The sequence below is a fragment of the Pan troglodytes genome, chromosome 8 (genome assembly GCF_028858775.2).
Source record: "Pan troglodytes isolate AG18354 chromosome 8, NHGRI_mPanTro3-v2.0_pri, whole genome shotgun sequence".
NCBI classification, from domain to species: domain Eukaryota; kingdom Metazoa; phylum Chordata; class Mammalia; order Primates; family Hominidae; genus Pan; species Pan troglodytes.
In genome coordinates, this window is record NC_072406.2 from 129544764 (window position 1) to 129555172 (window position 10409).

Sequence of the window (10409 nt, forward strand, 5' to 3'; positions counted from 1 at the left end):
TGGTAATTTTGAGTTGGTCTGACAATAATTTCCAGGCCTTCTCCCTGTTACCTGTTGCAGAAATAAAAATTCTCTTCCTCCCCAGTTCATCTGCATCTTGTTACTGGGCCACAAGAAATAGCAGCCTGACCCTCAGTTTGGCCCAGGAACAGTGACACATGGCCACTGCAGCTCTTATTGCTAAGGTCACTGTATGTCCAAGTGAAGGCTGGGATTGGCTGAGATGCAGGAGGAATGAGGGCAACTCAGCTTGTGTAGACAAACTGAAGTGAAGGTTTTAAACATGGCTGCAGGCCGGGCATGATGGCTCATGCCTGTAATCCCAGCACTTTGGGAGGTTGAGGTGGGTGGATCACTTGAGGTCAGAAGTTCAAGACCAGCCTGGCCAACATGGTGAAACCCCATCTCTGCTAAAAATGCAAAAATTAGCCGGGCATGGTGGCACACGCCTGTAATCCCAGCTACTTGGGAGGCTGAGACACGAATTGCTTGAACTCAGGAGGCAGAGGTTGCAGTGAATCGAGATCATGCCACTGTACCTCCAGCCTGGGTGACAGAGCAACACTGTCAAAAACAAAACAAAACAAAACAAAAAACAGCTGCAGATGAAACGCACTTTGGGGTGATTTGTAGCACCTGGTGCGCGCTTTGCCAATCAGTTCCCTTCATGTGGGGACCTAGCAGATGATGTGTGACACAGTCTTTCTGCTGCCTCCCCCATGTGGTAGAGTGGGATTCTTAACCCTAGCTATCTGACACCCCCAGGATCCACTGCCCATCAAGGTCAAAGCCATGTCCTCTCTCCTGCTCTCCTGGCCCTTTTTGCTTCACCTCCTTGGCCCAGATGCTAACTAGCTGTGCACTTGCAGAACAAGACCCTGTCTGCTTTTTGCAAAGGGCAGGCCCCTTAGGGATAGAAATTGGGGCGGGGGGAGGGGTGTTTTTGAAACCCTCATGCTGACAACTGAGGCTCCATCAGTGTCTGCTGCATCAACGTCTTTAGGGCTTAGGCTATTTTTTTGTTTTTTTTGGTCTTAAAAAGCTGGCTGAATGGATTCTCCTGACTGCGTGCTAATTAGAAAGATACTGCTTCAAAATGTGGTGCAGAGTTTTCACTTCTAGAAATCTGACTTTTCCAAATGCCTGAACAGCTGTTCCTTTTGCATTATGCGTAACAGGGAATAATTAGAGATGACCTCAGTGTCCATCAGGTAGGGCATCTCTCCGATAGGACACTTAGCAGCTCTTTTTAAAAAATGAGCTAGTCACATGTCTTCCCATGGAAAGATGTCCAGGATATGTATTCAAGTGACAAAAAAAAATCGCAGAACAATATGTAATCCAAGCACCCCCCTTCCCTGGCAAACAATGTACAAAAATCACTGAGAGGCTACACTCCAAATTATTAATAGTGATTCTCATTGGAGAATGGGATTGAGGTAGTAAAACATTCATGTTTCACTTCATTTCCTATTTTTTATTTATTTATTTTTTGAGACGGAGTCTTGCTTTGCCGCCCAGGCTGGAGTGCAGTGGTGCGATCTCAGCTCACTGCAAGCTCCGTCTCCCGGGTTCATGCCATTCTCCTGCCTCAGCCTCCGGAGTAGCTGGGATTACAGGCACGTGCCACCATGCCCGGCTAATTTTTTTGTATTTTTAGTAGAGAAGGGGTTTCACCGTGTTAGCCAGGATGGTCTCGATCTCCTGACCTCGTGATCCGCCTGCCTTGGCCTCCCAAAGTGTTGGAATTACAGGCGTGAGCCACGGCGCCTGGCCATTTTTTGTTATCTTTAACAGTTAGGCAGTCAGGCACCCTCAGATAAGATTTGGAAGGTGTGAGCTGACAAGCACAGCTTGGAGGGATTGGACTTTATTGGGGCTGTGTTAGCAGAGGTCTCCTGTCTGATTACTGACTTTGTGGAGAGGGTGCAGAGCACCATTTGCTAGTTTGCATTAGAGCAGCTGTGATGTGGTTCTGCAGCCGCTTCAGCAGGAAGCTTTTCAGTTTAGCAGGTAACTTTCTGATGGTTAATGAGCCAGCTACTCTCTTGTAGACTGATTTTGCTACTGGATTCTGTGACTGGAAATTGTACTTTTATTCAGCCCTTCCTATAATTCTATAAACTATTTGTGATAAACCTCTTTTGTTTAAGCTAGCTAGAGTGGGTTTTTTTTTTTTCTTTACACACACACTGATACGGAAATCTGGAAAAAGCAGCATAATATTTCTTTGCGTTCAAAGCTGTCTGATCCCTTAAAAAGCACGAGAGAATTGCTTTTCTGTTTCTTTTAAATTAAGCTCAACTAGGAAGACTAAACTTCTTAAAGTTCCTCCCAGTAGTTTATGAAATCTGTTGGCACAAATTGAAAGCGTCAGAAGTGTGGTCTCTAAGCCTCCAAAATCATCTCTCTACATTTCCTCTGTGTGCACACACCATTTCTCTATCTCTGGTCATCCCATAATTTCATTTAGAACCACTTTGCAAAACTAGTTTTCCTAGACCAGATACTAGACCAAATACAAATAGAAACACAAGAAAAAAATTATGAGAGAGTGAAAAGTGTGTAGTCTACTAGTCCAATTGATATTAACAATAGCTTCCTTTAACATAGAATGAATGATGACTCACATTTTTCCTTCAGGATAGGATTCTATTCTTTTTTGAGACAGAGTCTTGCTCTATCACCCAGGCTGGAGTGCAGCGGCACGATCTTGGCTTACTGCAACATCCGCCTCCCAGGTTCAAGTGATTCTCCTGCTTCAGCCTCCTGAGTAGCTGGGATTATAGGTGCTCACCACCATGCCCTGCTAACAGGATTCTATTTTTAAAAACCAGTTTGATATGCAATTTTCAAAGTTAAGTGGCCTTTGAAGTTACTTACCAACGTTTATGTCAGAGATTTGAGTCCAGAGAAAAATGAGGAATGCCCTTCTCTGATGAGGTCATCCTGACAGTCCAAGGCAGAGTCTCTGAGGCTTGAGAGAAATTGGAAACCAGAAGTGCAATTTGTCATCTGGCCATGCCTCCATCTGGCCATAGTACCTCCTCACCAGCTCCACTTTGCCCTACCCTATCCATCAACACCCGCATCCCAGCAGCCCCAGCTGTGCAGCACTGTACGGTTTACAAAACTCTTTTGCATATGCATTCCCATTTGGCATCACCACCACCCTATGAGGCTGGCAGAGCAGCTGGCATTAGCCTCACTTCAAAGAGGAGGAAGCTCCAGTGCAGAGAGCTTAAGAGACTTGCTGCAGGTGACACAGAAGCAGCCCCAGGTCTTGAATCAAGGTTTCTAACTTAAAACCCAGTATGTTTTCTAGAAGCCATGGGGCCACTTGTGTTTTATTCTTTGAAATTTATTTTTATTTTTTATATTTTTAGAGACATCGTCTCGTTCTGTCACCCAGGCTGGAGTGCAGTGACATGATCACAGCTCACTGCAGCCTGGAACTCCTGGGCTCAAGGGATCTTCCCACCTCAGCCTCCCAAGTAGCTAGGACTACAGGTGCACATCACCATGCCCAGCTAATTTTGTTTTATTATACTTTAAGTTCTGGGACACATGTGCAGAAAGTGTAGGTTTGTTACATAGATATACACGTGCCATGGTGGTTTGCTGCACCCATCAACCCGTCATCTACATTAGGTATTTCTCCTAATGCTATCCCTCCCCTAGGCCCCCACCCCTTGACAGGCCCTGGTGTGTGATATTCCCCTCCCTGTGTCCATGTGTTCTCAGTGTTCAAACCCCACTTATGAGTGAGAACATGTGGTGTTTGGTTTTCTGTTCCTGTGTTAGTTTGCTGAGAATGATGGTTTCCAGCTTCATCCATGTCCCTGCAAAGGACATGAACTCATCCTTTTTTATGGCTACATAGTATTCCATGGTGTATATGTGCCACATTTTCTTTATCCAGTCTATCATTGATGGGCATTTGGTTTGGTTCCAAGTCTTTGCTACTATAAAGAATGCCACAATAAACATATGTGTGCATGTGTCTCTATAGTAGAAAGATTTATAATCCTTTGGGTATATACCCAGTCATGGGATTGATGCCCAGCTAATTATTTTTATTTTAATTTTTTGTAGAGATGAGGTCTCACTATGTTGCCCAGGCTGGTTTTGAATTCCTGGTCTTAAGCGATTCCCCTGCCTTGGCTTCCCAAAACACTGGGATTATAGGTGTGAGCCACCATGGCTGGTGTGTTTTATTCTTTATGGTCTTACCCCCTTACGAAGATGGGCCCCATTTCTCCTCCTGGCTCTTGGGTCAGCACTCAAATAACCATGGACATCTTGCAAACTGGCAAGGCCTTGACCTGAGTTACTTGGTATCTGGCTGCAAGTTGCACAGTTCTCCAACGTTAACAGCACTGGTAGCTGTCATTTTTCGCCACTCCTCCTTCCTCTGTGTGAATACCCATTCATTTTTGGGAAGAGAAAAATGAAGAGCTTCAGGCAGATAATTCTCTGTGACCACTGGATGTCAGTACTGATCTATGCTTGATAAGTGATCCTCTTCCCAGGCCAGGCAGAGCCGTCAGCACTCGGGTTTATGATGAAGCAGGCGCTGTACATTGACCAAAACCAAAATGTACAGTGACTACATATTTTAATTAAACAGCTGTGTTCCTCCTGCTCCCTCTCTGAGGATTCTTCCTCTAAATTGCTTGATTGAGCTGTTCTGGACCCAATCTCACAAGAGTGAGGGAAGAAACAGCTTTGCAAACACAAGCTTAGATCATCTCTGTTGTCTGATTAATTCGCTTTCCGAGGATGGCACAACTTCAGGTGTATCAAAAGTATTAAAGAGCAGAGAGCCTAAGTGGTCCTTTGAGATGGGGAAAATTGGAGCGGTGAGCCTTGTAGAACTATGTGATTCATTACACTATGGGAATGTGTAGCTTTAAAAATAGAAACATAGAAGTGTGATAAAGCAGCTACTAAATGGGGAAGGAAGAAAAAGGAAGAGAAGGAAGGAAGGGCTTATGGATTGGACACAGTGGCATTGGGTGTGAGGGTTTTGGGGACCCTGGACTAGAAGCTCTTGTTGTGTTAACTCACTAATTCCTCCTTTAGCCCCATAGCAAGCCCACGAGGTGCTGCTAGATGAGGAATTGAGGTTTAAAGAGGTGAAGTCCAAGGAGCCAGTGGGTGGTGGGATTGGGCTTCAAACCCAGTCCTCTATGATTCCAGAACTCATGCTCCTGACCGCTGTCATCCTGTCTCCCTTCACCTTCACCCACGTGGTCTTGGTGACTTGTCTAACATCACACAATGTTTGGGGATACAGGAAGTGGAGTGGGGCAGAGACTAAGTGTTGGGGTTTCCTGACGGTCTCAAATGTTCTTCCCATGGCCTCACTGGGCAGTGTCCAAATGTCTGCGTCAGAAAAGAGGTAAGGTGAGACCAAGGACCCTGCTCCCTGAATGAGCCTTGGGGAGAGGCCAGATGACTGTGGCAGCCATTTTGGATAGGGGAGTCAGGTTCAATGCCTGCCCCCCCACCCACCAAGCACAGCTCTGAGCAGCCCAGTGGGTAACTCACAATTCCTGGGACCCTCCTGCCTTTCCTCATGTAGCCTGCCCAACCCCCAAACCCTGGACTTATTATGATATTCCCAAACTGGCAGGTGACCCCCATCTCCCCCATTCCTCCACCTCTGCTCCTGGGAGCTGATTTTAGTTCAAGGCAGCCTTCCAGGCCTCTAATCTCTGCACATTGTACACACATTGTCAGGGGCCTTTTTCTTATAGACTGAAGCCTAGCGACAGGGTCTGCACATCAAGTACGTACCCTGGTGACTGGCAGCTAAGTGCGTTCTGATCTAGTCACCCTGGGGCACTGGAAGGTTTCCAGACTGACCCTGGAAGATTTCCTCAGACTGCTTGGTGGTTCAAGTTGGGGGGACTCAAAGGGAAGAGAAGCCCCTCAATCCCCCAGTTAATGACAGGCAGAAGCCCCAGACTCTTCATTGTCAAATGGCAGGGCGGAGCTGGGGGACCCTCCATGGCCATCCAGATCTAAAGTTCCCTGTTTCCAAGGTAAGTTGAGTTTGGAGCATGGCCCGAGCAGTCTGGGCTGATGTCATTCACAATGACAGAAGTGGACAGAGTCTTGGCTCACCCTCAACAGTGGGTGAGAGTGATTCTGTGGTCTCAGATGGCAGATGGGTAAGGTCTGGGGAGTAGAAAGGTGATTTTTATCTTTAACCAAATGAAAGTTCCTACCCACGTGACAGCTTTGGTTTAGGGGGTGAGAAGGCACCCTTGAGGTGATAACAAGATTGATAGGGAGGTTGGGCACCCGCCTAAATTCACTGCTGTCTCAAGGGAGACTCTTAGGAACTGGCAAGAGGACTTGATAGGAACCTCATGTGGAAATGGATGTGACTGAGTGTTAAGTTTGTGAAATGGATGGTCTTGTGGGAGAGATGTAGGAATAAGCCCCATGCGTTGAGAAAGACATAAAAGGACATTGAATACCACAGTGTGCACACGTGTGTGTGTGTTTTAAACTATTATAGTTCCTGGTTTAAAACACACACACACACACACACACACACACACACACACACACACACGCACTCTGTGGTGTTAAATGTCCTTTTCTGTCTCAGTCCCCCAGCTGGTCTCTCAGCATCCCCACTATACCCATCTTCCTTTCTACACAGACCTAACAGCCTAAGGCCCCATTTTCAACGCATTACTCTCAGATCTTCTGGGACAAGCTTCCTACCTGCTCCAACTTCAGGCCTCCCGTCCCTGGCTGCAGCCTTCCAGCCACCTTTGTTCCTTCCTGTTTCCCATCAGCACCCTACCCCGCACCACAGGTTCACGCTCACATGGATCTCACACTCACGTTTTTACCCACCTGCAATTCTCTCCACATTCTTGCCTGTCAACCTATCCACATTCTCCCCTTTTAAAAATAGCATTATTGAGACATAATTCACATACCATATAATTCATCTATTTAAAGTGTAAGATTCAGTAGTTTTTGGTATATTTACAGATATGTTCATTCTTCACCACAGTCACTTTTAGAATATTCTCATCATCTCCCTATACCCCTTAGCTATCACCTCCCAGATCCCCCAGCCCCATGCTGGCACCCCAGGTAAGCACTAATCTACTGTGGGTCTCTACAGAGTTCCGTGTTCTGAACATTTCATATGCACAGAATCAGACGTGTGGTGTTTTGTGTCTGGCTTCTTTTGCTTAGCGTAATGGTTTCAAAGTTCATCCATGTTGTAGCTCTATCGATACTTCATTCCTTTTTATGGCAAATGTTCTAATTTCCCCTTTCAAGGGTCAGCTTAATCCTTATGTCCCCCAGGATGCTTTCGTTAACTCCTTGGGCCCTCTCGATGGCTTCCCCAGTTTACAGTGTGGTATGGGGTTGTCTTTGCATCCTCTGTGAAAACCTTTCTTCCCCACTAGACTGTGTCCCAGGACAGTTCCCTGGGAAGCAGGTTCTGAGAAGGAGGTCTGTGTTCAAGAAGTTTCTTGACGATAACACTTGAGGCCTACATCATGGGGGAGTGACCGATGCAGGAGGGGGCAGAGGGAGAAGATGAGCTGCAATGCAGTCCCAACAAAGGTCTCAGCCACCCTCCAAGTGATCTGGAGCTGGGATGGCCCTCGGAGTTGAGTGAGGGCTGGGTCATAATACACCCGTATCAACAGTCAACAGTCATTGGATACAGCTGCTTCAGGAAGATTGTGTCCTTGTGTTGGTCGTCTCATTGCAGCCAAGGACAAGTCCTGGTGGCAGTCCCAGCAGCCTGGAGAATGAAGAAACCATGGCATTCACTGTGGACTAGAAGACCCTTGAGGACGGGGGCCATGTCATCCCTCCTGCTTGCCTCTCCCCTTCCCTAACATGTGCATTTTGCTTGAATTCAGGCCTCGAGGTCAAACAAATGTGAATTCAAATCCTAGCTCTGCCATATATTAACTGAGGAACAATAGAAAGTTACCAGATCTTGTGGGTCACACCTGTAATCCCGGCACTTTGGGAGGCTGAAGTGGGCAGATCATTTGAGGTCAGGAGTTCGAGACCAGCCTGTCCAACATGGTGAAACCCCGTCTTTACTAAAAATACAAAATTAGTGGGCATGGTGGCAGGCACCTGTAATCCCAGCAACTGGTGCGGCTGAGGCACGAGAATCGCTCGAACCCCAGAGGCAGAGGTTGCAGTGAACCGAGATCATGCCACTGCACTCCAGCCTGGGCGATAGAGTGAGACTCTGTCTCAAAAAACAAACAAAAAAAAGTTACCATATCTCTTTAAGCCTTAGTTTCCTCATCTGTAAAATGGAGATAATAACAGTCCTCACCTTATAGAGTTACTGTGAATATGAGGGAGTCAATGTATGTAATGCATTTAACAGTGTCTAGTACATAGTAAGCTCTCAATAAAGGTTAGCTTTTGTTCTTCTTAGTAGAGTCTGGAGGCCATCTGATAATTGACTGATTTAAAGGGGTGGAAGCTAATATAAACTAAGGGTCAGCAAGTGAACCAGACACCAACATTGAGTTGTTAGCATTGGAAAATTATTTTTCAAATCAAAAAATATTTCATACATAGAGAAAGACATAAAGAGTGATTTAGTGAACACCTATGTTCCTACCATCTACCTTGATTTTTTAAAATACAGATATATTAGAAAGCTTTTGTTCATCACTCCCCTGCTTCCGAGGTGAATTATGAAGGAGATGTTCATCATTCCCAGGAATGTCTTGATGCTGTTGCCGTTTGTGTATGAATCTCTAGGTAATACATAATCTTTTATATGTTTTAAAACTCTGTGGGCTGGGCAAGATGACTCATGCCTGTAATCCCAGCACTTTGGGAGGCTGAGGCAGGAGGATCACTTGAGCCCAGGGGTTAGAGACCAGCCTGGGCAATATAGTGAGACCCTGTCTCTACAAAAATAAAAAATTTGCTGCATGTGGTGGTACATGCCTATAGTCCCAGCTACTTGGGAGGCTGGGGTGGGAGAACCACTTGAGCCTGGGAAGTTGAGGCTGCTGTAAGCTATGAGTGCCATGGCACTTCAGCCTGGGTGACAGAACAAGACTCTGTCTCAAAAATTTTTTTTTGGTATGTACATAACATCATAGTGTATCATTCTTCTGCTTTTTCACTCAACACAATGCTTGACGTCAAATGTGAGATTAGCACGTTTTTACCTGCAGCTCAAGTTCATTTATCTCCTTCCAGTGTAAGGTTGAAAATCCTCCTCCCAAAATCTAAGAAGTGGAGGGAGAGAGACTCTTTGTGACTGAACTGCTTGCCCCTACTTTTTTCCAGCCATCCTCATTTTCTGGAGAGGCAGCGTGGCCTAATGACGAAAGCCTCCACAACTGGTTTCTGTGGGTGTGAGTCCCAAATCTGCCACTGGCTGGCTGGGAAACCTTGGGTAAGCTACTTAACCACTCTGTGCCTCAGTTTCCTTGTCTGTAACATGAGAACAAGAATGCCTTCTACCTACTTCATAGCATTGTTTGTAAAACACTTAGTGCAGTTGCTGGTTTGTAGTGCAGTATTGGTAAGGTTAGCTATTACTCTTTTATTTGAGTTGTTTACAAGCAGATGGTATGGAACACAGCTCCATGAAGTATGGTCCCAATCACTAGGGCCTGATCCCTGCCTTGCAGGGAAGGGCAGCTACACAGCCTGGGATTCTCTGCATTTGAGAAAGCTGGGAAGCTGACATTAGGAAAGCTGATTGTTTGCTTGTTCTGTTTGATATTTTGCCAGTGGCTTCTGGCACAGCCGTGAAGACAGGGTTCCCAGTTTCTCATCCATCACCACCTTTGATCTACCCAGCTCCCTCCATGCCATCTTTATTATTGTTCCCATCACACAGATGAGTAAATGGGCTCAGAGATGTGAGGTGACCTGCCAATAATAGGTGGCATCCCTGAGACTTGAACCAAGTCTGCTCATTCTTAATCCCGGGGCCTTTAGCCATAGAGTGGGCCTCTCCAACTGCTACTGATTGTTTTCTTGCTTGAGGGCAGGGACAGGACCCTGGCGCTCAGAAAGGAAGAGAGGCACTTTTCAGGGCCACTCGCCCTGTCACAAGTATGATCTGCTGTTGGCCTTGCGTCCCCAGCGATCAGATGGAAGAGAGCCAGTTTAGAACTAGAGGGGGTTTTATATGTGCTTTTTTTGCTTCTGTTTTTCCTTGAACACTTTAATTGAGTGGTTAAAATGTACCCTCCGGCCAGGCGTGGTGGCTCACGCCTATAATCCCAGCACTTTGGGAGGCTGAGGTGGGCGGATCATGAGGTCAGGAGTTGAGAGCATCCTGGCCAACATGGTGAAACCCTGTCTCTACTAAAATACAAAAAATTAGCCGGCCATGGTGGTGCACACCTGTAGTCCCAGCT